Genomic DNA, 27,272 nt, shown 5'->3' with positions numbered 1-27,272 from the left:
ACCAGTGGGACGAGCACTGAAACGCTCTCATGCACTGAAAACGATTGCAATTATTTCCTTTCATCTGACAGCATTGCAGCCTGTCATGCACACCTCCCACTGAATCCTGAACATTGCCTCAATAGTAAAAATGAATTAATGCATGAATGAATTTAATAATTAATCATTCCTTTCTAAGATATTGTGACGTATACAAAAATACCAAACATAATTTGGCTATTAAAAATTGGTTATATTTTTAAAATGTACATCTAAAAGTTAAAATGTTAAATCCACTTGGTCCATTTTGTGACAACAGTGAAGAGAGACAGACCACTAGTGTTATTTTTATAGCCTGTTGATTAGGGTTCATCACTCTGTTCAGTGAGGCAGGGATTTCCCTGGTCAAAACAAACATGAAAAAACACAAGACTACAAAGCATAGTTAATATTTCTCAATTTTCTGACATTAAATCAGGATAAAATTGTGCTTTTTAGGTTAGTTAGGATTACCAAGATTATCCCCAAGTTCTATGCCACAACAATAAAAGATTTATTTTTAGGACATGTTTTGTAATTTGTTTTACTTTCCTTAAAGTCAGCACTTTAGATTCACTAAGATTACTACATCTTAAACTATTTGGAGACGTCCAGATGATGATGTCCTGGTTCTTATGTTCTTTTATGACATTGAATAGAAATTGGGAATGATTTTATAGTCTGGTTCTTCGCGTGGGCACAGTTTCCAGATGTTTGAAGATGATCTGATCATCTGCTGAAACAATTATACACACACTCAACAGCATCAGGCAAACACAACATATGGGAGTGCTTTGCTGCTGAAGGTACAAAAGATGATAACAGAACATTATGTGAAAATATTGATGCAACATTTTAACTCATCAGCCAGAAAATTAAAGTGTGTAGCTCCGATACTTATAAGAGATGTCTTTAAATTTGTTTTACATTCCCCCTTACAATAAGTATTTTATCTTTATAGATCAATGAACATAAATTATGTCTTTACTTAGGAATTCTAACCACTTTTTTTAATAAAACAAAATGAAGTTTATTGGTTTTGGATAAAAAAAGGGGCAGTGCTGCATCAAATATCCAAATTAGCAGATTAAGATATAATGGATAAAGGTGTTGAAAAAAGGTTAATGGGACTTTTATTTTCTTTTCAATAGCTTTGATGGCAACCTTATCATTATTTTTTAATTTCATTGTGTGATAAATTGAGCTAATTGTTTAAAATTAAAATATGCCAGAAGATAACTAAAAAGACACTTTAAATATTGGGTATACGGTCAATAATAAAAAAAAAAATACTAGGGCATATTTATCAACATTTCAGTGTGGAAGAAAAAATGTAAATTGTCCGATTACTTAATTTATTGCTTTGTGGTGGACGCAATTGAGAAAAAAAATCAAAGCTATTGATTTTATAAGAATATGTTCCCCCTTTGCATTAGACAAAATTATTCATGCAACACATTAAGCTAATTTACATCAGTAATTAGACCAGGCAAAGGGAGGATACTTATCCTTTAACCTTCTGATGGAGTTTCCTGTTTTGGTCTACACAAACGTTTCGTGTTAAAAATGTTACAATGTAAAAATGACAAAGTAGAGATTCAGGTAGAGATCTGCGCACTATGATGTTTGAAGGGTTTATACATTGTACATCATCAATTGAGAATTGCACAGAGGCCATTCTCAATGATGAATGGAAACATTTGTAACTTACTTTCATGATCAACCAATTGTGTAGCTTAATGTTGCAACTTTAAAACAAAAAATGTTGAAGTTTCCTTGATCTTGTTAAACAATAATATACTATTTTCAAATGAGCTCCCATCCCTGGCACTTTGAAGGTATGAACCAGTTAATCTGTAAACTCCACCAAAGTTAATTAAAGTAGTATATTTATTAAATTAAGTACATGATCAGTTATATTTATTTGCCATTTTGTTGTACACACAAAGCATACTGACTGCACAGTGGTGCAGTTGGTAGCACTGTTGCCTTGCAGCAAGAAGGTCCTGGGTTCGATTCCCGGCCGGGGTCTTTCTGCATGGAGTTTGCATGTTCTCCCTGTGCATGCGTGGGTTCTCTCCGGGTACTCCGGCTTCCTCCCACAGTCCAAAAACATGACTGTTAGGTTAATTGGTCTATCTAAATTCTCCCTAGGGGTGTGTGTGTGTGTGTGCATGGTTGTTTGTCCTGTATGTCTTTGTGTTGCCCTGCGACAGACTGGCGACCTGTCCAGGGCGTACCCCGCCTCCCGCCTGGAACATGGCTGGAGATGGGCACCAGCAACCCTCCCGACCCCATTAGGGACAAGGGTGAACAGAAAATGGATGGATGGATGGATGGACACAAAGCATACTTCAACCAACCATATCTTTTTATCTTCTTTGTTTACATGTTTTTAATTAACTTTATCCTTCCAGTGTGTGCTTATATTCTGCTATGGCTACAGCAGAACCTCTGAGCTGTTTAAGGGAAAAATTGTTTTTATGGACATGTAATTTCTAGCAATTCATGACGAGACTAGACTAGAACTGCCATAATCTTCTGCCATTTTATAAAAAATAAAATAAATAAATAAAAGAAATGGTTTTGTCGATGAATTCTGTTTTCAAGTCCCACTGATGTTTTCTTGTGAACAGCTGCATTCCCAGTTTTTTCCACCTAATTTTTTCACGAGCTGGAGAGACATATGAGCCCAGTGAAGTCTCTACAACTGGTAAAAAAAAAAAATGTAGCAAACAGAATTCATTTTTTACAGTTCACCCCAGTTACTTTGTCTAATTTCTCTGATCAGCATTAAAATTCTCAACACTTTTAGTTCATCTTCCACAACATTTACTTCTTTGTACACATCAAAATAGCAGTTTCTCATTTCTTCCACCCATTTGCAAATGTTTGTGGATATGCATCAATTGATTCCACACAAAGCTCTGCTGTTTTATAACATTGTCATTTGCTTATGTCATGTTAATCAAACTTAACTAAATGCTGAACAGTCAGTCCCAATAAAACTAATTGTCCCCATTTCATTGCTGGAGTCACGAAGAACAAATCTGTTCAACTAGTTGTCAAAATGTCAATTTTACGCCTTTCTTCATCATAGTTTCGGGAAAATGTCTCACACAGTAAAGAGTTTATCTCAGGTGAACCTAAGCTTTCACTGCTGAGGAGTGTGTGAAGCATTAGTTGCAACAGTTCCAATGTGTACTGCAATGTCGTTTACATTTTTGCACAGCTTTTCCCAAGTTGTACTTCACATTTGCACAATGCTTTGAAGAATTAAAAGTGCAAATAGCATATATACTAAAAAAAAGTAAAACAAACATTCACTGTCTGGTATTCCTCTTCTTCACTAAAGTGTAGATTTCTGCTATGCAGAGCGAAATGTCATAATGAAAACATGACAGAGCTATTTCACTATTTTTGTCATAAACAACAGTGTCAGGACTTTTTATTTTGTTGACACTGACACTTCATTGACATGCTTTTGAGGAAAGAATTGTTCTCCATCTGGTTTATAACTTTGCAGGCTAACCACCAGGTTTTGCAGTGTGTATGACTAGTTTACAGAAATATACAAAGTGTTGTGGAAATGCTAATGGTCAGATATTTCCCAGAACCACCTGAAAAACAAAACAAACAAAAAACCGTAGCTTTGGAAACGATTTTGTGAAACTTTGCAGTGAAAGCCTATACTTTATTACCCTACAGGGTTTTTATTGTCAGTGTATATTTTTTAAAGACAAAAAAGGGCCCAAGTGGGTCATATCTTTAATGTCCAACATTTCAGCAGCCTGTAAAGACTCAAAAATGTGCTACAGGGAGAATAAGGATGTTCACGAAAATGAATGTTTCTGTTAAGGTTCTGCTGAGGCCTGCTAAACCGCTGCCTTCAAAGTAGACAAAGAGACCAATAGCGTTTACTAAGAGGTCAGTGGGATTCCCTCAGGCCAAAGAGTGTAGGGATTAGCAAAGTGTGCAAAGAACTGATTTTCTAGCAGATTATGTACAATCTGTTCACCGTAAAGAAGACCCATCATCTCAGCACTCTGAAACTGCAGCAACTTAGAACCTATTTAATTCAATGACAAATTGGATCATTTTTGCAGCTTCGCCTCGCCTTTACTCAGCTTCAGTATGGAAAAAAAAAAACAGTTTTGCTGAACATTGGGGAGAGTTAAACCTTCTGCTTTTGGACATAATGACCAACTTTTATTGTTTGGGTTGCCAGTTTGAAGAAAAATACACATGTCAACACATCTTGAAAAACACCAACTCCAAAGGTACTTTTTACCAATCAAAAGATGGAAAGCAATTCATAAAAAGAAATTTAAACTGAAATGCCAACTAGCTTGTAAACACTCAGAGCAGATGATCTTATGTTATGCGATATCCAAGAGGTTCTTTGTAATCACGAGTCCCATAATTGTCACAATCATTTTAGATGTGACAGAAGTGCCTAAATGACCATATGCAATTTGGTGCACATGATTACTATGCTTACTCTGTTGTTGTTCATGTGTAAATGAGGTAGAACCTTTAAGAAAAATGATGGTCTTTAAGATTAAAAGTTAAAATCTTTGAAGTCTTAATTTAGTAAAACAAAAAATGTAAGATGTTAGGAACAAGTACCTACTTATTACAGATTTAACCAAAAGACCAATTTTAAGTAGAGAATATAAAAGAAAAAAATCAGATGTAAAAAGCTAAGCTGTAAAAATTATGCAATTGTGTTTATTAATTTATTTTTGATTTTTTTTTTTTGCCTGTAAATAGTTTCAAATAGTTTCAAAACAATTTAAGCTGCAAATCTTTTGGGGTATGTCTCTACTGATCTTGCACATGCAGACAAATATTTGTGTCCTCTCTTAATGGTAAAATTGCTCTAAAACAGTCAGATTGGATGGAAGATGTTTATGAACATTAGTTCAGAAATCTTGCCACAAATTTCCAAAATATCATCCATACAGCACCCATCATGCAGCCACTTGCTCCAAAGGCCAGTTTGGAGAGCTGAAATAATCTAGCAGCCATTTTGTTATATTTCTGGAAGGAAACTGGAGTATCAGAAAGAACGAATGCTACAATAGGAAAACATGCACACTCTATGAAAAACGATTCCAGGGTCGGATTCAAACACAGAACCTTCTTGCCAGTAAGAGATGAGAGGCAGAGTGCTTGGAGGTGGATGTGACAACAGTGGAGGGCGATGAGGATTCCAGCGGATCCCATGTATAGTGTGAGCTTGATTTGAAGGAGGAAGAAGCAGCCCATAAGGCAGTCCCTCGAGATGGTTTGGTCAGGTAAGTTTTCATACTGAACCGTTGTGGGAAAGTGCAAAGAGATAATAACTCACAAGAACATTTGATTAGGCTTATCTCACTAGCCAGATGGCTCCTTAAATACATCAAGGAAAACGAGCAGATGGCATTCAGGTCTGCTTGCAGCATTCTGACGCAGCCACACCTCCATGAGGAAGACATGCAGTTCTGGAGACACAAACACACCTAACACATTCCAAAACAATGACACTCAGACTTTTGTTTGCTACAAATGTTGAAAGATTATTCAGCCTTTTGTCTCTACATTTAAGACACAATACATTCCAAAATGTCATTAAAGTCCCAATAAAATGCAACTTCAAAAGTTTTGCAGGGCCCTGTATGTTAGTAGCAAAACCAGAAAGCCCTGGGTTTACGTTCTTTCTTTAAGCTTGAGCAAAGTTCTTCCTCTGCTCAAACTTGAACTCTACATAAGTATGAACAACTTTATGTCGCTTAGCTCTGTAATAGATTGCAAATTTTAAAACCATCAACAAGCAAATGTCAGCAATAATCCAATAGTTTAAAAAAATATGGTTTGGGTCATCACCATGTATCACAACCACATAAGATAAAATGTTACTCTATGTAAAAATATGTCTGATGTAGCAATCAAATCCTTGGACGTCCATTTTTAAAATGGACATGGCATGTCCACATTTTGACTCTTTTAATAGGATCCCATTTTCTGCATCCATGAGAAAAAATAAATGTGAATAATATTCAAAAGTTGATTTAAGTTAATTCACTAAATGAAGTCCATTTTATAGATTACACACAGTTATGTTGTCAAGCTGTTTATTTAGAGATAGAGATAGAGATAAATCTTTATTGTCATTGTCACAAGGACAACGAAATTTAAAAGGTGCCATCAGTCAGTGCATATGCTTAAAAACAAAAAATAACTGTCTCACAATTCACACACAATGTAAGAATTAACAAATAACTGGTAAAAAAAAATAATAAAAAAAATTGTGTATTTCTGATGATTATAGTTTCTTCTTCAAATAAGTTAAGTCAAAGTCAAAGTTTATTTATGCAGCACATTTACAACAGCTTCACCTGACCAAAGTGCTTCACAACAAACCAAACATTAGATAACTGATAAAATAAGAAATAAAATTATTTTTTGTAAAAATTCTAAAACAACACAAACAATGAGACAGGGTGGCAGATAGTTGAAAAAAAGCCCTTTCATAGCTTCATATATATATATATATATATATATATATATATATATATATATATATATATATATATATATATATATATATATATATATATATATATGTTTTGATGCTATAGTATTAATTTTTGCTTCATTTTGAGATTATTTTGGATCTTGGAAAAAAAATACTTCTGCTTTGTTATGATCTGTTCATTCAATAGTTGTTTTTCCCCCATCCAGGCGTTTCTTTTTTACTTGCTTAATATTGTATTCCTCTTTGTGGGAAGGAGAAGGGCTGCACACTGATACAGTGGCACCAGTGGAGTTTCATGCTTTCACCAAGCATGCAGGGATTCTTTCCAGGTTCTCCTCCCATAGTCCATAGACAAAACTGTCAGGTTATCCTGTCAGGTTGTCTGAAGTCCCAACCTTCAGCCATAAAGAATGTTTGGTTTTAGGTAAATTGGTGCCCCATATGGAGAAGAGGTAGATTACAGGAGAAGGACAGTTATGCTGATTCAGTGTTGAGACAAATCCAGCATGTTGATTCAATTAATATCCATTATCACCTTCTGTGGGCATTAAATGAAAGAATAAAACTGCTGCTTGGATGACCTTCCCCTGAAGGTTTCTTTTTTCCCATTTACCTGGAATGAAATGCAGGCTAAACCACCTGGTTTGGATTCCTTCCTGGAATCTCCCCCAGGATTTGTTTAGGGCACATCTCACCCGGAGGAGGCCTTAGGGCAAACCCAGGACTTAGTGAGAAATTTTAATGTCTCAGTTTGCATGAAGACACACTAATCTTACCCTGAAAAGCAAAACGAGTTGGTTGAAATGAAGAACAAAGGCTACAATTTCTCAGATCCTTGAAAGCAAGTCCCTGAAAAGAGGTAGGTAATTTATACAGGGATAAAACTGGGATATGATAGCAATAAATTCAGAGTTATATCGTTGTCATGATAAGAAATGTGATCATGGGAACCAATAGCAACGCTGTTAACTCATCCCAATAATCCCCTCTGTCTACCTCCCTGAACGGACTTTGTAGCACTAAAACATTGCCTCACGTTTTTCCTTGTATTTAATATGGCTCACAGGGAACACTGATTCAATAAAACTTAACAGCAGGTTGTAAAAAGCTGCTTACCTAGCCAGTGTTTCATGTGAATAATTCTGTTTACTTTCATAAAGAAAATCCAAGTCTCTCTTTTCCCCCTTTTAAATGTTACGCTTAATGAATTAATGTTGCATGATAACAGAAGCTCTTACTAAACAATTTTACCCTGCAATATAGATTTTTTTTTTCTTGTGCAAAACTAACATACTGTTTAATCAAGAAGCAAATACATCGTGTGTTATATCAGTTTGGCCACTAGGGGTCACCATTGTCTGTGATTTAATTAGAGTCCGCACTCAAAAAGAACAAAGAGGGCTGTGCCTGCAGATATTTATATTCGTTGAAAATAGTTCACTTTGTTCCTCTATCCTATCATAACTTTTGCATTCCCTTCTGCGTGCCTTGCTCCATCATAATAAATTACCGTAAAATTGTGACTGACAAAAAACAAAAAGAAACCAATCTGGCAAGTTTTTGAAACAGGTGGCCCAAGTTTCAGTAGTGAGATGCGACGCTACATCCTGCTCGCAGATGGGTCATATGGGCTGCTTCCTTCCTTTGACGGGCTGATAAAAAGCACCTGTTTACACTTCTGAACTGATCAGACAGGAAGTGAGAGTACATTGTCAGCACTGTTGTGGGTCTGCTGAGAGCTTCAACCTGCTAGCCATGTAGTTTTGAGAAGAGTTCAGCTTTATGTATTGCTTACACTTCTACAGAAATGTTTTGTGAATTAAGTACATCATGCCCTGCAAAACTATTCACACCATTTGAACATTTTCATATTGTGTCATGTCACATTAACCTCCTTTCATGTATTTTATTGGGATCTTACATGATGCATCAACTCAAAGCAGTGAATATATCCCATGGAGAAAAAAAATAACACACAATTTTCAGCTTTTTATAAATACAAATCTAAAATTGCTGGAGTGCATTTTGAATACACCCCCACTCTGAGGCACCAAAATGAAATAAAGTGGAAACAAATACCTCCAGAAGTGACCGAATTAATAAACCGAGTGTGACCAGAATGGCTTAACATCAAACATGCTCATCATAAAACTGATAGGCAGAAGAAGGACAACATTAATAAATCAAACAGCCACAATTCAGGAGGAGATGCAGATCCACAACTTAAGTGGGAGAATCAGTTGACAGAATATTTCCTAGTTTTGTCCTCGGAAAACAAAGTCTGGCAAGAAAAGATAGCAAGAAGATAGAAAGAAAGCCTGAAGAAGCACTTTTTAAAGTCTGCCACATGCAATACAGGAGAGATAAAACCAGTACAGGACTGGTTGGCCCACACTGTTTGGCATAAAATCAACACTATATGTACGTACCTGAAAACCTCCCATTATACTAGAATCCCACTGAAATAAGGTGATGACAGCATCATGCTCTGGGAACGTTTTTTTCTCCAGTAGGGATGACAGGATCACAGGATTTGAACGACCCAGTCAAAGTTCTGACCTAAATCTACCCCAGTCTGTGGTAGAATTTCAAAAAAATATGTTCACAGTTGGTCTTTATTCAATTTAAATGTTTTTGGACTGTTCTGAAAATATGAATGGGTGTAAATTTTGATCATCACATGTGCAGAGTCAGTACAGGCAAACCTCAAAAGACTTCCAGCTTTAAGTGGAATGGAAGCTAGTTCTACCCAAACAAAAATAAATGCATGCTGCTCTTTGAATTGTTATTTGTAAAATAAATTAAACTCATGTAATGTTTCCCTTCCACATCCTAATAATAATCAACTTTATTATTGTCTATCACATAAGACCCCATTAAAACACATTGAATTTTGTAGTTGTAACATGACAAAATGTAAAAAGGTGAAGGGGCTTGACCTTTTTACAAGCTCTGGAGAGAAGGAACAACTCCATGTATGTAAAACCTGCATGTTGCTTCAAGTTAATGAGTTGTAGTTTTAAAACATGCTCTTTAAAATAATGTCTATTGACTTTGGCACTCTTTGAAAGGGCGATCCTAAAAGAGGGAAGAAGTAATTTTAATGAGATTTCAGATTAACAGGAATTACTGACCCAGAAGTTGATCTTATGGGAAAAAAACAAAAATGTAATTTCACATCTCTATTCTCAGCTGCAGGTTTCTGATCTAATTTCCCACTTCTGGCTTCTTAGTTCACCAAGACAGGTGTTAGCAGTGGAAAAAAAAAGAGTTGGGTTACAATAGTTTCCTTTGTTGAATGAAAAACAACCAGACAGAGCCTGTAGCCATCAGTTGTGGCAAAAACTGTTTAGCCTCTGGCTCCCAAGCAGAGTACAGGGGAGGAAACGACTGTTTGAACCTCTTCCCCTGGGCTCCGGGCTCTGTCTGTGAGATCCGGGTGAGCTGACAATATTAGCACGCGTGATCTGAGAGTCTGATCAAAGCTGGCTCGTTCTGCCCGACCGATTTCTAAAGGATTAAGGATTAGGGAGCTGGGATGCTGGGAGAGACACAGAAGCAACCCTGAAGAGACAAAAGAGGATGGTGAAGGTAAGGAATGAGTTAGAAAGGGATAAGGAGATGTTGAGGAGGACATAGGGGTCAAAAGAGACACACAGAGGCCATTTTGAGACAGAAGTTCAGGCCAAAATGAATGGTGCCTTATTATATCCTTAGGTTACACGGCAGACAAGGCTGCGCTGCTGCTAAAGTCTGACGCATACCTAGAGGAAACCCCCTGCTGTGCTTTAATAATGAAATAAGTTCCACAACTCACAGGTACTCTGTGTTTAGCAGCTTAATAAGATTATTTTTGTTCTTCATTTACAAGCTGATTCAGTTTTCAGTGGAAAGGACGAGCCAAACAACAAGGCATTTTGACTCCATTGTTTCCAGTGATTTCACGTATATTAGAAGGTTTGAGTGGTTCTCACACTCTTTTGGTAGTCTTAGGCGTTGTTCAGTGAAGGGTGGATAAGTGACCTTTAACATAAGGAGGCCAAAAATAAAAGTCAGAGGTTGTTTACCAAACACCAGAGAAAGTTTGGTGTTTCCAGTTTTTTTAAGAGGAAAACTGGTTTCTTAAAGGGCACACATCATAATTTTCACAGCTTTTCCTTTTCAGTTGTATTCGGCTTGTAGCTTCTAATAGTTGTACTCATTTCCATGTATAAAATCAAAAGATATGTAAAATGGCATAAAAATATATACATTGTTAAAAAACAATATAGATATTATATATATGTTTATTTATATAAATATATATATAAAATTGCTGAATGAATGGATGGAGAAATTGATAGATTGATGGTTAGCAATTGACTGAGTAGTCTGTCATAGCTGTAGCATGAATTGTGTTCTCACCCTCAACCTCATGTTGTTCTTTACCTCAGAGCTGAGGTATTTCATACCTCACCATATATTTCATATTCCTGGGGCAAAACGTTTCCAACATACAGACTGTAGCTGGTTGTGAATGCATTCTCATTATTTACTTCTTCAAGGTGCATCCTTTTCTGTGTTGCCACCAAACAGCCACACAACCATTACATTTAGTAATAGATATGCCTTGTCAAGAAAATAATCAGTTTTCTATTTATAGAAATAGGCAGCCCCCTCCGGTGTTTCAGACAAAATCCTTTAGTGTGAGTTTTGAGTTTTTGTTTTACAGAAGTGTGGCTCCAACTGTTCCTTTAGTGTCAGAAAAGTGTGTTTCAAAATCACTTATGTGTTTTGAAAAAGAATAGAAATTCTGGTTGAGATTTATCCTCGTGATGCTTTTTTTTAAATACGATATCTGCCTTTTAGAAAATAAACATGGCCTAACGTGTGCTTGTTAAGTACATCTTTTTTCCTTTTATTTACTCATAGCTCAACAGGTAACTGAATTAATAACTAGTTAAATAAAATGGCAGCTCCCACCTCCATTCATGTAGTGACATAAAGCAAAACATATCAGTGTTATACTACATATGCCATAGTCACAAGTTAGAAATTGTACAGAAAGGCTACATGTTATACCCAAATGCAAATTCCAACTTAATGATTTCTTTCCCTGTCTTTGAAGCACCTTATCAAAAGTTTGACATTTCAAAAGGAGATATGAACAACTAAAGACCCTAAGTTGACAAAACTAAGTTTTACAGGGTCAAGGCTACTCAAATGTTATCTTATTTGGATAAAATAATGTTCAAATAATGTTTGAATGGACGCTTTGAACTGAGCATAATTAAAGTAACTGTTCTCACACTCTTCAAGTTGAGGATGTGTTCGGTTTGTATTTGCTACATGAAACACTGCAGTTTCAGTCACTCACTGTCTTCTCAGATGTTCCTGCTTCATTCACATTGAAACCAAATGTTGTTCTGCAGTACTAAATGGTTATTAAAGCAGAAGTGAGATGATTTTAACCCACTGAAAATAACAAAAAGGAATAAGACCCAAAGCAACCATGTAGCAGTGAGCAAATAATTCAACACCTGCTTGCCAAATATCCAAAAGAGACCCAGATGAAAGGTCAGTGTGAGGCAAGTTGTTCACCCCCCACCAGATGTGTACTTGCTCTGGCCTTTAGCTGATTAATTATCTCATAGTTTATGACACCAGGGTCGGTGTTCAGGCAATTGCATTACACCACACACTCCGAGCAATCTGGGAATTTGTTCCTGCTGGACAGTCTGTTTGAGCATGTGTGTAAAATAAATAAGGGAGGAGACTCTTTACACATGTAAAGGGAAAGAGGAACTGCTTCTTATGTTCCAGCAGTTTCGTCATTTAGGTAGATTTATTTAATTTGAGAAGATCTACAACAGTAAAGCACACTGAACAGGGAACCACCCGTGGCATGCTGCCCTATTTGCCTGAGCCTCTATCATTTCCCGGGTATAGCCAATAGCAATAAAGGAAGTGGTCTCACTGTCACAGAAACAGTTGGCACGGAAACAGCACATTACACCATCATCCAATCCCCCTCCCATTCCTTTGTCGTCATGTTTGTCCTCCCTCCCTGTACCCTCCTCCTCCCTCCTCTCCCTGTCCTGCATGTTTTTTCACTCATCAATGAAATCACAACCAAACCTACTGCTGGCCCTGTCATGAAGAATATTACACCCTCAAAGAACAGATGATGATTCGTTTTCAACAAAGCCGTCAGGGTGCGCAGCCTCCCCCCACAGCCAGAACAAGAATCGAAACAAAGATGCTGAAACCATCAACGTGTGTTTTCCCTCTTTTCTCTGTCACTCTCATGATTTAATCCTTACCTCTTCTCCCTCTCTCTCTCTCTCCCTCTCTCTCTTTATCTCCACTGACTCCTCCCTCTGTTTCTGTCCTGCACTCCCTCTCTCTGCCTCTCCGTCTCCGACACACTCAAACACACACCCTCCACCCCCATCGCTGCAGTGTCTCAACTGCCTTGGAGCAAGCAAGAGAGGATACAGAACACAGACGGTTAGAAGACAGAGGAAGAGGGCCGCTGAAAGAGACACACAAACAGAGAGAGAGAAAGAGTGAGAGGCGTACTTTGTGTGTGCAGTGAAAATGGGGACAGCATGAAGATGAAGCAGAGGCACTGAAGGTGGATTGCTCTGAGCCTTCTCTTTCCCTGCAAGGGCTTGTCTGCAGTATCCTTTTGTAAACGGATGCTGGCTTGAGATCACGGTAAGCCACTCTTACTGTGCCTTTTTTCTCTTATCTGCACAATGGTGGCCATTCTGTTGAAGCAGAGTGATAAAATGGGGAAAGAGATGTTCAGAGATGGCACTAAGGCAGCCAGTCAGGCTGTCCAATCCCCTCCTCCACCCTCTTAGCTCAGTGCCAATGGACGCTGCTATCTTACATTTGCAATTTGACTCATCATCTCCCTAGAGCATCTTTGATTCTTATAGAATGCTTTTATGTGAATACAGCGCTTAGTTTATGTAATATTGTATGTAGGACAAGTGGAGGATGCAGCAAAGATGTGTGCATGTGTGTGCGCGTGTGTGGATGTGATCAGTCCAGGCCATAAGCTGTACAAACAGGGAGGGGAACAGGAGCAAAAAACCCGCCATCACACAATCAGGTGCTGAGCACAACTGGGCTTTACCAGACAGCCAATGTGCACAGATCCCAAGGAATTTTGGATAAGACGGCAAAATCGAGGCTTGGAATCACCAGGAGATTTTGCGAGTGAAGCTTCCCGTTTTCCGTTGCAGGGAGCCAAATTACATCGATTAATAACAATCTCCTTCTAGAACCATAATCCATTTGGTTTACTTGTGTCCAGCTGTTCATAGATCTACTGTAAATCTTGATGTGGGGAAGAGGACGGGAGGGAGCAGAAGGGAAGAGCGGCGCATGTTCGTTACCCCAGTGGGAGAGAAAAAGCAGGACTGTTGTGACATTTTGTATCTCCACAGTCTTTCCTATTTACAAGAGCTTTACTGTATTTTATTTTCAGTGGGGGTTGGGATTTATTGTGTGGCACCAGAAGAACATGTGTGTTTGTGTACACTCTCTGTGTGTGTGTTTGCCTTACACACTCAAGAGAAAGAGAGAGAGGGTGAAAAAAAGAGAAAGCTTGTGCAAGGGAGCGGTTGAGGGGCTGGAGGGAGGGGGGTTAACAGTAGGGAGGCAGATGGGGCAGAGGGGCGGAGGTTGATGCAGCAGAGAGCAAGAGGGAGAAAAGAAGGAATGGAAGATTTGGTACAGATTGGATGGATGAGCAGGCGGGGTCGGAGGGTGTGGAGAGGGGGATAAAGGTGGAGGGGGCAGAGGGTGGTGGTGATAATTTCAAGGTGGTGGGAAGGCAGCGCGTTGCTGAGCATGTGACACAGAACGCTAGATGAGTTGGCGAGAGATCCATCCAACCGAGGCCCTGAGACATCGATGAATCAAGACAAAGATAGTGGAAAACACAACCTCCTTCAATGAGTCCATCAAATCTGACATACTGGATACCTTTACCGAACCTCTGGGATATTGGTGATTAGGGAACATTGGGACTTGACAGGAACATTAATCTTCTAGGCTAAATTTGTAATGTAGCTCTAATTAGAAACTAGGCTTGGGATAGTTACTGACACTGACAAGGTATTTCAAGGTGCAATAAATGAAAGGTTTCACAAGTGCAAACATTATCTGTCAATGTTCCAACAGTTTTATTGATGAGATGCAAACGAAAGTGGCAAAGAGACTAGAGTTTTTAATGTAGTGCTGCCCGCCTCTTAACTGCTGTCGGACAATATATCAAATTTCAAAAGTCATCATAACATTGTGTGCAATATTGCAACTGAAAATGATTTTTTGAATGCAACAACTGGTAGGATATTATATTATAAATGCCATGCTACTACATTCTGCATGTAAATAATGTTTTGGGCCTGCTGGGTGTAGTTTTACTGCCCTTGATGCCAACACTTGAGGAATATCTTTATGATGAAGGAAAAGAGAAGTAAAGTTATAAAAAAAGTGGGTTAATTATAATCTATGTTGTTGCAGGAGCAGTATCTTAATTAAATGTTTTCCTGATATTGCATATGGCCCTAGTATAGTATTATCTACTCACAGAGAAAAAAATTTTTTTTAAATATTTCTAGCCACTAAAACACAGATAATCAAGAATTGAACACTAAAAGAGCCACGCCTTTCATTCTTACCACTTCATTTGGTAACCCACAGGTTTTATTGTGTTTGATAAAAGCACTTGGAGTGACTATCCACTTATTGTCCATAAATGCTTATTCTTTGTCAGCGGTGGTAAGAGTTCGATCCATAATCAATAGGTTGCCAGTTTGAGTTCCCGCTCTGCATGTCTCAGTTGTTGCGTCCTCCACCCGCCTTGTCTGCTGGTGGTATTCAGACAGCCTGGTGGTGCTGGAGCATGGCAACTGTGGCTACTATCCAGTACCTTTCCACTATTAACATGTGAATGGGTGAATGACTGAATGTAGTGTAAAGTGCAGTGGCCTATGCAAGTACAGGCCATTTGTGGAAGGGTTGACTCCGATCTCCTGCAGTCATTGGACAGGATGCAGGTACACCTTGGACAGTTTGTTGGTGCATGAAACGGCAACACACAGGCATGTAGGGCAAACAACCATACACCCCCACCCCCACACACGCCCTCACGCCTATTTGTAATTTAGAAAGACCATGTAACTGACCATAAACATTTGGGACTATGGGAAGTTAAGGTTCCTATTGAGCAGTGTTTCCCAGTTCTGACCGCCATGCACACTGCTGTGCAAGTTTTAGATGTTCCTTTGCTTTTGCACACTTGTTTCAGATGATTGTAGTTCAATAAAAGCCTGTTAATCAGCTATAGATTGAAATAAGGTGTGCTTAGGCAGACAAACACCTAAAACATGCAGGGCAGTGTGCCTGGAGGACCAGTGTTAGGAAACACTTCTATAACGAACCTTTGCATGCAGAACATGCAGAAATGACCTGACCGCGATTTGAACCCGTGACCTTCATCTTCCAAGTCAACAGTGCAAACAACTGAACCACTGTGCATTGTACTACGCCTGAAACCTTTGTGGTATTGATACCTATGGTGCTTCTACTCAAAGTTATTATACCATGAGAATGTTATACCAGCTAATGCCTGTTAGAAACTGTTTACTTTTACCTCTTTATAGAGGAAATGTGCCCAGACAAGGCCCAATTCTGTTTGCTTAAGCTACAAGGAGATAATACAATAAGAGAGCTTTTACCTTAACTATATAATATTGGATACAGTTATATAAATTGATTTTCCCCCCAAAAAATACACAACTGAGATGAACTGCAATAATGTTAGCACTTTCTTGGAAGTATTTGTGTAATTAATTTAGCAGATCCTTCCTAGTGCCATCATGTGAATATGTTGTGGCAACATCAGTTACTGGAATACATACAAAATCTGTGGGCTGAAACGCAGCAGCTGGAAGACAAAGTGGTAGCACAACGTTAGCTGTTTAACATGCAAACAACTTTTGTGTTCTTGGTGTTTATATCTGGTGAAGATCTTGCTTTGTATTTCAGCTTCCATGTAGCTCAAATGCTGTTTCAGAGATAGGTTGGTAAACATTCAACGGAAGAACAAAGAAGAACATATCTTAAAGTGATAGTTTAGATAATTTGAAGTGAGTCTCTGTTAATTTATTATCAGTGACAGTTTCCTTACCTGTAGAAACATTTCATATTTGTGTGAGTTTGTAGTCAAATAAACTCACAGTTGTTAGCCTTCCACTGTTAGCATATTTCTTCAACTTTGTGCTATTTTCTTATAGAACAATATATGTGTTACTACAGACCAGCATTAATTGTCAGTCTGCTTTAATGGTGAATTTACTTTGTCACAGAAGTTTGAGGTCGGATTTGGAAATTACATCACACTTGAGTTTAAGGCATTTCCAACCCTACCCTGCCATACTCTACCCCACCTAACCATTACTCCTTAACTAAGAGTGAAGTAACCTTCTGAATTATGTTATAGTGTAACTTGTGTAACAGCATCAAATATGACACATTCTTGTGCATTTACAGTCCTCATAAGTATTTGTAAATTCAGGCACATGATGCTGTCAAGAGTTTAATGCAGCACAATTTTGTGCACATTGACGGACAAACCCCCCCGCCAGCAACAAATATGACAGTTATCTTTTGTAAAAGATCATCAGTCTTTGACTCCTCTACAAACTCAGTCATATCAGATCTTTCTACTACAGGCCAGTGAACAATAAACAATATCAACTTCAAGGAGCCTCATGTGAAAAGATGCAAACTTTCAGTTTTTAAAAAGACCAGCACAACCAGGTTGCCTAATTTGCGACAAATACTAGCTGAAAAATGGGAGGCCACCCTTTAGCAATGTTTGACCTGGCTGGTGACCAGCATGACGAGGAGGTGTCTGGCTCGTGTGGTTCTTCCAAATGCTTCTAAGGCTTGTGCTTGTAATTGTCAGCCTGTCTTGTTTTTCAAATTTGAATAATCTATCAACAAAAAACAACAACAAAAAAACCCCAACACCTTTCAAGAGAAAGTAAGGCGTTGAAATAGAGGGTTTGGCAAGCTTTTCATTAGTGCAGTCCTCATACTAGATTGCATTTTTGTTAAAAAATATGGCACCACTCAAAGCTAAATCAACAGACTCCAGAGTAGTAAATGATTTACTAAGAAGAAGAATTGTTGCAACAAAGGAATGATAAAATAAAATCAAACAAGCATGACCTTATTTGCTTTAATAAGCATAACACAGAAGTCCAGAGTAACACTGAATTTAAAGTGATCACAACATTCAACAACATGTCTGCGCTTCTGAAGGGTCATGAAACCTGTCACCACACCCTGGTAGCTTCTATCTAAAACTTTTGCGAGCAGAAGTACTCTGACATAGATTCAACCGGCCTAACCACCAAGACAAGAAAACCCTGCACAGCACATAAACGAACCATTCCTCCAACTAAATCAGTCAAATTATTGTTCTTTTTGCTGAACTGGTGCTAGACTGCATGCTGCAATTTAAGGAGTTTCTTCTGGTGTGGCAAACCATATGCTGACTTGACCTCCTTTCACCTCTTTTGTTACTTGCAACCTCCATTAAACTGTGTGACATAATCACAAGAGACAGACTTGGGTTTTTAAAAGAGGCAGTGGCTTGTTGAGGAAGCAATTCTTGCACAGAGGAGTTTAATGTCACAGACCAGTGCACTTTAGGCCGGTTTTTTTCACCTCGTAGGTGAGCACACCAGCAGCTTGGACAATTAAACTTAGCTCTATTACAGTAAAGTACCAAGGGGCCCAGGCTTAGTTCCCTCTGCTACCTACTTAATAAAATGATTAATCTGAGATGTCATTCATTTCCTCAAGAGGGAACAACAGAATTATCTAAGAAATCTTTGACATTTTTGGAGGAATAGAGCTGTGTTAAAGTTTATTTTTATAACCATATAAAATGTGTCAAACCACAGAGAAACTTGTTATTATTCAAAGTGGAATGACAGCCCCTTGCTCTGATTTAGCTGGCACAGCATCTCTGTTTGTTTTGGGTCTTCAATCCCAGTCAGGTATTAGGACAAAGTGTCATCGCCATAAAAACTTGTTTTGGCAGCCTTTTCTTTTAGATGGACATCAGCACAGAGATAGGACTTTAAACTACTTACCTGAACCTTATTTATCTTACAAAGGTATTCATGCCCTTGCAGTATCACACATTTTATCAAGTTACAACAACATGAAATCAAGTTACAAACTTTTATATACTCCACTGTTATTTTGTGTGATAGACCAGCAAAAAACAGCACAAAACTCTGACAACCTCAAATGAGATCCAGTGCATCCAAGCAATCAGCTTCAGAAGTCATCTAAGTATCAAATAGGGCCCACCTGGGTGTAATCTGGGAAGGTTGACAGGTTATTGAAGAACAGCGGCGAAAAAAACGACTTGTTGAAGAAGTGATAATTTTGCGAACCATCTTAATTCAGGGTCAGGTAATAAAACAAACAAACAATAACACAACCTTTAAACATTTTTAATTTGAACCATTCAACTCATCAGCTGAAAATGGAAAGAAGTTTTCACAGAAGCAAATCTACCAAAACATGGCAGTTCATGGCAGTTCACCTCAACTGCCATGGAGAAAATTAGTAAAAGAAGGACCCAAGAGGCCCTTTGGTCTCTGGAGGATCTCCAGAAATCCTCAGCTCTGGTGGGATAATCTGTTAACAAAACTATTACATGTTGGGCTAACATGTGGAAGAAGGATCTTAGGTCAAGTGGAACTTATATGGAAAATGAAATGTTTGGTTGAAAACTGAGAGCCATCCTGAACACACCGTCCTTATGAGGAATTGGCAAAAGCAAGTTGGTGACGGGATTCTTATGCAGGGACAGAAAAGCTGGTTAAAGCTAATAAGAAAACCAGTTATAGACAGCAAAAGATTTCAGTCTGAACCAGATGTTAAACTTTCTGCATGACAACAACCCTAAACATATTGTCAGAACTACAATGGAACAGTTTGGATTAAAGCTTATTGATGTGTCAGAATAAACCAGTCAAAGTCCAGGCCAAAATCCTGTTTTGAGAATTTTGGCTTGAGAACTGATGTTGATACTAGAGATGAAGTCTCTATGTCAGTGGTCCTCAAATCCAGGCCTTCAACTTTTAGATGTGTCCCTGGTCCAACATTCCTGAATTAAATGGCTGAACTACATCATTAGCAAGCAGTCAAGTTCTCCAAAGTTTTGCTAATGACCCAATCATTTAACTCAGGTGTGTTGAAGAAGGGACAAATCTAAAACCTGCAAGATTGGTCCTTGAGGACTGGATTTGAAGAACTCTGCTCTATCCAATGAGATTTTGAACTGACTTATTTGGGCTATTTTGCAATGAAGTATGATCATTTCATTTATATTCCTAGGTTGAAGGTTAGTAGACATCCCCCAAAAGACTGCAATTGCATTGAAAGAAGGTTCTACAAAGCACTGACTCAGGGAATACAAATGGAGAGCAAAATTTAGATTTTTATTGGACAAACTCTTAAAAAGTTCAAGAGTCATAAACACTTTTACAAGGCAGTACAACAGCTAAAGATCCACATGGATGGCCACCTATTGAATTGAACTAAATCTTAGGACTGGCAGTGGGTGGGATCTGTGTGAACAAACAAGGATTAGGTTATCTTTTGGTGTTACATAAAAACAACATGGGCTCAATTCATCCCTCCCTGTCTCTTTGCCCTCCTTTCTAATCATTGCTGGTACTTGCACACAGGGGCCTGTCTGTTTTCCCATAGCTGCTGAGCGAGACGGCCTTACTTCCAGCTCTCAAATCTGAGTGATGAGAGGACAGAGCAGAGGGGACTAACAGAGAAACTTTGTGTTCCATTGCACACACATAACAGCGGTCATATGACAACAAGGAGGTAGAGAGGGAGGGGGAAGATGAGGCTGAGCTGTGGGGGTGCACTGGCAAGGGTTGGTGTTAAAGAAAAATCAAAGTGGTCCACATTTGTGTGGGGTTACTTTGGGTGAGTGGGCGTGGGGTGGGAATGTGTACACATGAGGGTGGGAATGTGTTGTTGTATTTGAGTGTGGTTGTTTATCTATTAGTTTGGGTCTTACACTGCCCCCTTTCCTGGATCATCTTGGGTGTTTAAATATTAAACACCCCTTTACATATGGGGTTCACCGCCCCCCATTCAGGGGCTGTTGCCACTCCTTGTGTTCATGAGTCTCAGTGTTCAAGGTTTGGGGCATGGGTATGTGAGTTCTCGGTCTACTGGGGTGTGGTGGGTCTCTGTGCCCATGGACGGATCTTCTCTAGCATAGTTGGTTGCCAGTGGAGCCTGGGGGCTTGTCACTGTGGCCCCTGAGGCATCTGCATTTTGGCTGCTGGGGGGTTCCTCCAGGGCTCTCCTCTGCTCCGCTCTGGAAGGTGGGATGCGGTTATCTCTGTGATGATGCTCCCAGGGCTTCATGCTCAGGGGCCCTCTGGATGTCTGTGGCTTTGGTCTCTCTCATGTCTGCTTCAGGTCCTGGAGGGCAGGTCTGTGGTTCCCCACACCTGGTATTGAACATTGTTATAGAGAAACCAAATATAGACAAACACGCTCACAACCAACATGCACATACATGCACGAATGTTTAGAATCAAGTGTTTTTAGATACACTCTCAGTTGGGCTACAGTTGGTATGTACATATGGTATTATTTACTTGTACCATGTACGTTTTAGCAACGTTATCATTGTTACCACAAAGTAATTTTAAGTACTGCCCTTTAACATTTTCTTATTTCTCTTCATTATCATGTTAATATCAATCCCGAAAAGCTTGATGTTTAACAACTCAAACTGTCTTTGCACAAACACAGAGATATATGCTCAGTGTTGTGAAAAATCTAGATTCTAGAGTTTTTACTTTTCTCTCACAATCAAATGTTTCAAATCCTCAAACTAATTTTAATATCAGGATAACTAGACCTAATAAAAATATTTACAAAAGATTTCATTTATGAAAAAATAACAACTTGGCCCTATTTTAAACAAGTACTTAATGGAAGTAAGTGTTTGCTGTAGAAGGAGAGATTTTGAGTATGAAAGGCCTCTTTACAGATCATGCTGCAACATCTTATCAGATTGAAACCTAAACTTTAAGTAGGCCACTCTACAGTCATTTTTTCTAGCTATTTCAGTTTGACAAACTGTGCTTCGGATCATTGCATTGTTGCATTTTCCAAGAATGGCTGAACTTAAGGCCTTTAACTGATAGCCAAATATTCTCAAGGTAGCTCAACATATCGGACTACTACACTGAATGGGTTAATGACAGTTATATTACTGGATCTGTCTCGGCGTTTGAAGTTTGTCCTTTTCTCTGTTCTATTTATCAAAATCATGAAAACATCTAAGTTTGTAGTTCGGAGAAATCAGCAAGTGTCTGGGAACCACAGTTTCTTTCTGCTGCAGGAAGCATTTATCTTATCTGTCAAGACACAAATTAATAACTCACTGAAGAGAGTTTGACTAAAGAATAGGTACATGTAATGTGAGCTGTTCTGTTCTACATGATGCAGTTTGCAGTGGGAAAACAGATACGTTTATTCACTTGTCTACCATGAACAATCTCATGTCTTCACATTAGACGGGCTGCCCGTAGCTCAGTCTGCACACAAGCATGCCATTGTCATCACTGGTCAGCCTTGTGACTCAGTGTGACCCACTGGATTGTAGAAAAGGGTACACAGCCATTGAGATCAGGAGCGTTAAATGGAGCATTATCATGAAAAGCATCTAGCATACAGAGAACCCCTCCACCCCTCAACCAGTCCCCACCCTGTAAACAGCTCACTGTTTTTAGGGGGGAGTAGAAGGAATAAAACACAGCCTGTCATTGTCTGGCATATAGGGAACGAGTGGTGTTCTTGCATGTGTACAGTATATGGCAATCTTGCTCTAAAGGCCCCACACAGGGCACCATGTAAGAAAAACACTCAGAAAATATTCAATAAACTATCTGTCCAACAATATGAGTAGAACACAACACATAATATCGGGTTAAGAAGAACGGGATGATAGAACATTTTAGCAATATTGTTGGGATAAATAAATTGATTGGAGCATATGTAACGGGTACCAGGGTTCCGGACCCGTCAGCAGCAGATAAAGCTGAAAAATGTATGAAAATGAGCACATGGGAGACGCAGTCTGTGTTGCTCCAATTTCTCTCAGCTTATTTATTTAACAAACCATCTCATTTAACTGTCAATACAGCCCAATTTATAGATCAGTAATTTACTGTACATATTAAACATATTCTATCATTGACATAAACATCAACATTAGCATTCCTTAAACCAGAAATAATCAAATAACCTCGTTATTTTGTCCCAATTCCCTCAGGTAACAAGTACCGTCAACCCACTGCACTTAAAATGCATATTTAATCACACACGGTGACATTTTAATGGGCATGTATCTAAAGTTATTGTAAACCGGCATAACTATACTAGAATTCAAACTACTTTAATTAGTGAATGTATTACGTCACAATTGAACCTTTCACCATTGCTTATAACACAAATAAACCCTGGAGCCCGATCTACATACCCCGCTATCATCTGCCGCTAGTGTGCTAACCACTAGCATCACGGCATGTTAGCTACTCCCTCTAGCCACTGCTGGCTTCGAAATACAATAAACTATTTCAATATCTTTACACTTTGACACATTTGCTTAAACATTTCTCGAACGGTACCGAATAATAAAAAAAAAGTACTTTATTAAAACGAACTTGCAGGTTATTCTCACCTGAAAAATGTATGAAAATGAGCACATGGGAGACGCAGTCTGTGTTGCTCCAATTTCTCTCAGCTTATGAGAAAAACGGCACAGCAACAGGCAGCTCAGAGTCTCCATGCGCCACCTACTGGTGAAACACCATTACTACACCCATCGTAAAAGAAATGCATGCTCCTTTTTTTTCTATTGTGAGCACACACCCGTGGGCATCACACATAGCTCCGATTTCATGTCCATAATCTGTTCCATCACATCCCAATTTTCTCTATTGGATTGCTATCTGGCAACATCTGGAGTACAAGAAACCAATTTGAAAGGATATGACCTTTGTGAGAGGGTGCATTATTGTGCTGAAAGTAGCCATTAGAAGATGGGGACACTGTGGTCGTAAAGGGATGGATCAACAAAAAAGCTCAGGTAGAAAGTGATGTTCAAATGACTCTTGATTGTTTCTAAAGGGCCCAAATTTTGGCAAGAAAATCTCACTCACATCATCACACCACCACCAGCCAAAACTGTTACTTCTACTTTAAAGGTGGCCAGTGACAGTTTTTATGCTCGTCTAATGTGTTTAAACTGTGGACTCCTGAATATTAGAAATTAAGTTCTCAGTGTTGCTTTACCTACCTGTACCGCTTTTATTTCTGGATACACCTTTCAGGAAATGTGCAATACTCTTAACTGTGCAATATTTTCAATATAACCACCCTGTTGCAGTTGCTGAGCATTTGTTCTTAAATTTGTGTTCATATTCCTCCTCTTGTCAAGAGCTTCTATATATTTTAGATATTTATATACTCTGGACAACAATTCTAATGGGCCTGGACTCTAGGTTTTATGAACAAATGGCAAATAATGAAATACTGAGTTTATATCCACTGTCTCTGTTTAGCTTCTCCTCCTGAAGGAGTGTTGCTGCAATCTGGGAACACAGATCACCAGCAAAAGCATTAAAAAAATAGATGAATCAGCTCAACACAGATCAAACTTTGACTGTTTGATGATTATTATACGTACCAATCCTGACTCTCTACTATGACAGAAAGGAAAGAAGAGTTCTATTTGAGATTATAATTATTTATCTAAATAGATAAGTTAAGACAGTTTTATCATGGATAAGCTCTGAAACTGACTTTAGACCAGTTTTAGGTCAGAAGAAGTTTGTAATAAATCTTAGATCTTTTTTAATTAAAACATGCAAATGATGTCTTGTAGGATCAGTAACCATTCAGCATGTCTGTGCCATTCAAGCTCAAAATCTGTGAATGATCAGCATTTTATGTGTCCAATAAAATATGTCTCAGAGCAAAAATACTGTAAAATATTTCAATTTTCCCAATTAAAATCTCTTAAAAAGGTATTGATGAGACTGTTACTATCTTCTTTCTTCTCCATGGATGTCCTGGAAGAATGTCTGCACTTTCTTTACTTAAAAATTTCCACTAAGGTTGGCAGATTTAATCAATGTGATAATAAAACATTGTGACAATTGCCATGGGTGGCTGAGTTTACATGTTGTGTTTGCAAACATAAATGCAGAACTGTTGCCTCTCTTGACTTAGAGTTAACAGAAAATATGAGTCATCTCACAGTTTATATGAGTACAAACTGAAAAATGATTGAATTAAAGTGCTTCAAATAATAAAATAGTAAAACATTTTTTAACATCCTCCCACAATAAGAATATTGGTCTTATTCATCCAATAAGACCTCCCTTCCTCCTGGGGCCAATTTGTGGTATGTTTTTGCTCACATTTTTCAAATTTGGGGAAGAATGGTTCCTGTTGTGAAAATACAAGGAAGACAATAAAATCTTCCTGAAAAGATTTCTGCATCGGAAATGTCAAAAACTGGGTTTGTCAAATGCAGAAAAGTTTCTTAAATCTCCAACAGTTTTAAAAAAATTGCTGCACTGTGTAAAATTATCAATTTGAGGTTTGATTGGAGGCTAACATTTAGCTACTAGAGGTATTTTTACAGTGCTTGCAAGATGTTTGTGTCTGACTTGTTACTCTGTTTTAGCGTACTTTTCCTACTTGGTATAAATAACTGAATAAGTTGGGACTTTTTTATTGATCCTCTTAGTTAGTGGTTTTGGCTATGTGGATGAGCAGTCCTTAAAATATCAGGATAAAAATGGAAAGCCTAACTGAGACCATCATAGTGGATCTTTAAGACTTGCAGAGGTGTGGACAGTTAAAGTTAAATATCTCGTTTTATCTAACTTATTTGTAATATTTATTTTTTAGAATTAAACTGCCTCATATATTTTCATTAGTAGTTTACAAGTAATAATGCTGGCCGATATCTTGATTTTATCATATGGCTACATTGATTCTCTATTTGGGCTGACTTGATACTTATTTTTACTGCAAACAGAGAAGGTCCAGAGTCATATTTCATTGGATCAAATGCCAAATATAAGCCGCTGAATGGAGCTGAATATCGCTCTTGCCGCGACCTATATCTCATAAAATTGTGACGTAAAGTAGAGAGAACACAAAGCTCTGACTCATCACTCAGACTCCGGCCTTCTGGCTTGGACAGCTTGCTCTCCTAAACTCAAATATGAACAGCAGCGGGTTGGTTAGGGGGATTTTTCAGCATCAATGTGATCCGTTTAAGTTTACAGGCAGTTTCACATGATGCAGCTCTGTGTGTAAGACCTCTGTTAATTGGTGCTGAGGTGAGATCGATCTATTGGTCTGATGCTCACAGCATGAAATTGACAGTCTGCAATTTGTCTCACATTCCAGAGCGTTTCAGCTTTAGAAGATCTGGTCTACAAATTGCATCACGCCCTGCTGACTGCCTACCTTATAATTTACAACTTCCTTCTCTTTCATTGCAAAACTCAGTGAACCTATCCATGCTCATGATTTGTGTTATCTTGTCCATTTCTGCCATGCGTGTACTTTGATTCACATGACTCTGCTTATCACAGGAAGGGGCCAGTTGTCAATTCTAGACTCTCTGTGTTTGCTTGTGACTTTTTGAGGCAAACTAATATTGAAGAGTATGAAGCAGATTATAAGGCTTGGTGCAAATACTCTAGTTTATGCCTTCAAAAGGTGTGTGACATATCAAGATTTTGTTTGCTAAGAATTTCCAACCCTCTATGGTAATCATAAGGGTAATGGAAAAAAAATGTTTGGGATGTTTTTTTTGTTTTTTTTTACATAAAATAAACCAAGTAAACAAAATTAAGACAAATTTTAAAAAAATATTATTTTTTCATTTATTTTTTGTTGACGTTGCCATTTGGCAACACTGTACCATAGTGGAAATTAATGAAAACAAGAGAGTTTAGCTAATTATTGTAAAAACCTTCATTTAAATCTAAATAGTCTTCAGTAGCAATAATAGTCAACAATGAAACTCATTTGAAAGCTAAAACCAATTTAATTTATTGGCATATTTCATTGATATAATGGTTTTGATTTGATTTGAGTTTCTTGATCCTGCCGTCTTTGCCTTACTGCCTGCGGAAGCTGATGAAGCAGTTTTTCTCAGTTTCCAGTGGAAGAGGTGGACCTAGAAAACAAATAAATATCCTTAGTACGTTATAAACATGCCAGTTTAATACAACACACAATAAATAATTGCACGTTCACCCTCATTGTTGGCTCATAATCTTCATCATCATCAGTGTCTCATTGCAAAGTTGTGAGCTGCTCATTTTCTTCAACACTAAATCCTAATGCATCTTCACTACCATAAAAAGGAACAGCTAGTTTGGTTTTCTTCCTAAGAAACTATAAAACATTGTTGCATTAATGATGTAAATGGAAGGAAGTATCAAATATAGTCATATGCAATATGGAAAGGACTCACAAAATGCATGATTATAGCAGACTCTAGAAGATCAATATGCCGGGCTAGCAATACAATGGCAACCTTAACAGTACAGTGTTGCCTTGTGGCAACATC

At 38.2% G+C, this 27,272-nt stretch overlaps 1 protein-coding gene and 1 long non-coding RNA gene across 3 annotated transcripts in view; one reads left to right on the top strand and one right to left on the bottom strand.

Annotated features, from left to right (window-relative positions):
- The first annotated feature begins 9,992 nt into the window (after nt 1–9,992).
- Nucleotides 9,993–27,272, top strand: part of gnaz (guanine nucleotide binding protein (G protein), alpha z polypeptide) — a 45,956-nt gene continuing 28,676 nt past the window's right edge. Inside the window, exon 1 of one of the 2 annotated variants that reach the window (XM_032569704.1) lies at nt 9,993–10,129. The gene's annotated coding sequence lies outside the window, so the exon portion shown is untranslated. Of the gene's footprint in view, nt 10,130–12,924; nt 13,238–27,272 lie in introns of those variants that run through there. The other variant, XM_032569703.1, reaches the window with a different exon arrangement.
- Nucleotides 20,047–23,551, bottom strand: LOC116724209 (uncharacterized). The gene is made up of 2 exons (XR_004340119.1): nt 23,352–23,551; nt 20,047–21,108 (listed from the first exon to the last, which is right to left on the bottom strand). It is a non-coding gene; the product is annotated as an uncharacterized LOC116724209 (long non-coding RNA).

This window comes from Xiphophorus hellerii, chromosome 8, assembly GCF_003331165.1.
Source record: "Xiphophorus hellerii strain 12219 chromosome 8, Xiphophorus_hellerii-4.1, whole genome shotgun sequence".
Classification (NCBI taxonomy): domain Eukaryota; kingdom Metazoa; phylum Chordata; class Actinopteri; order Cyprinodontiformes; family Poeciliidae; genus Xiphophorus; species Xiphophorus hellerii.
This window is presented reverse-complemented; position numbering and strand designations above follow the sequence as displayed.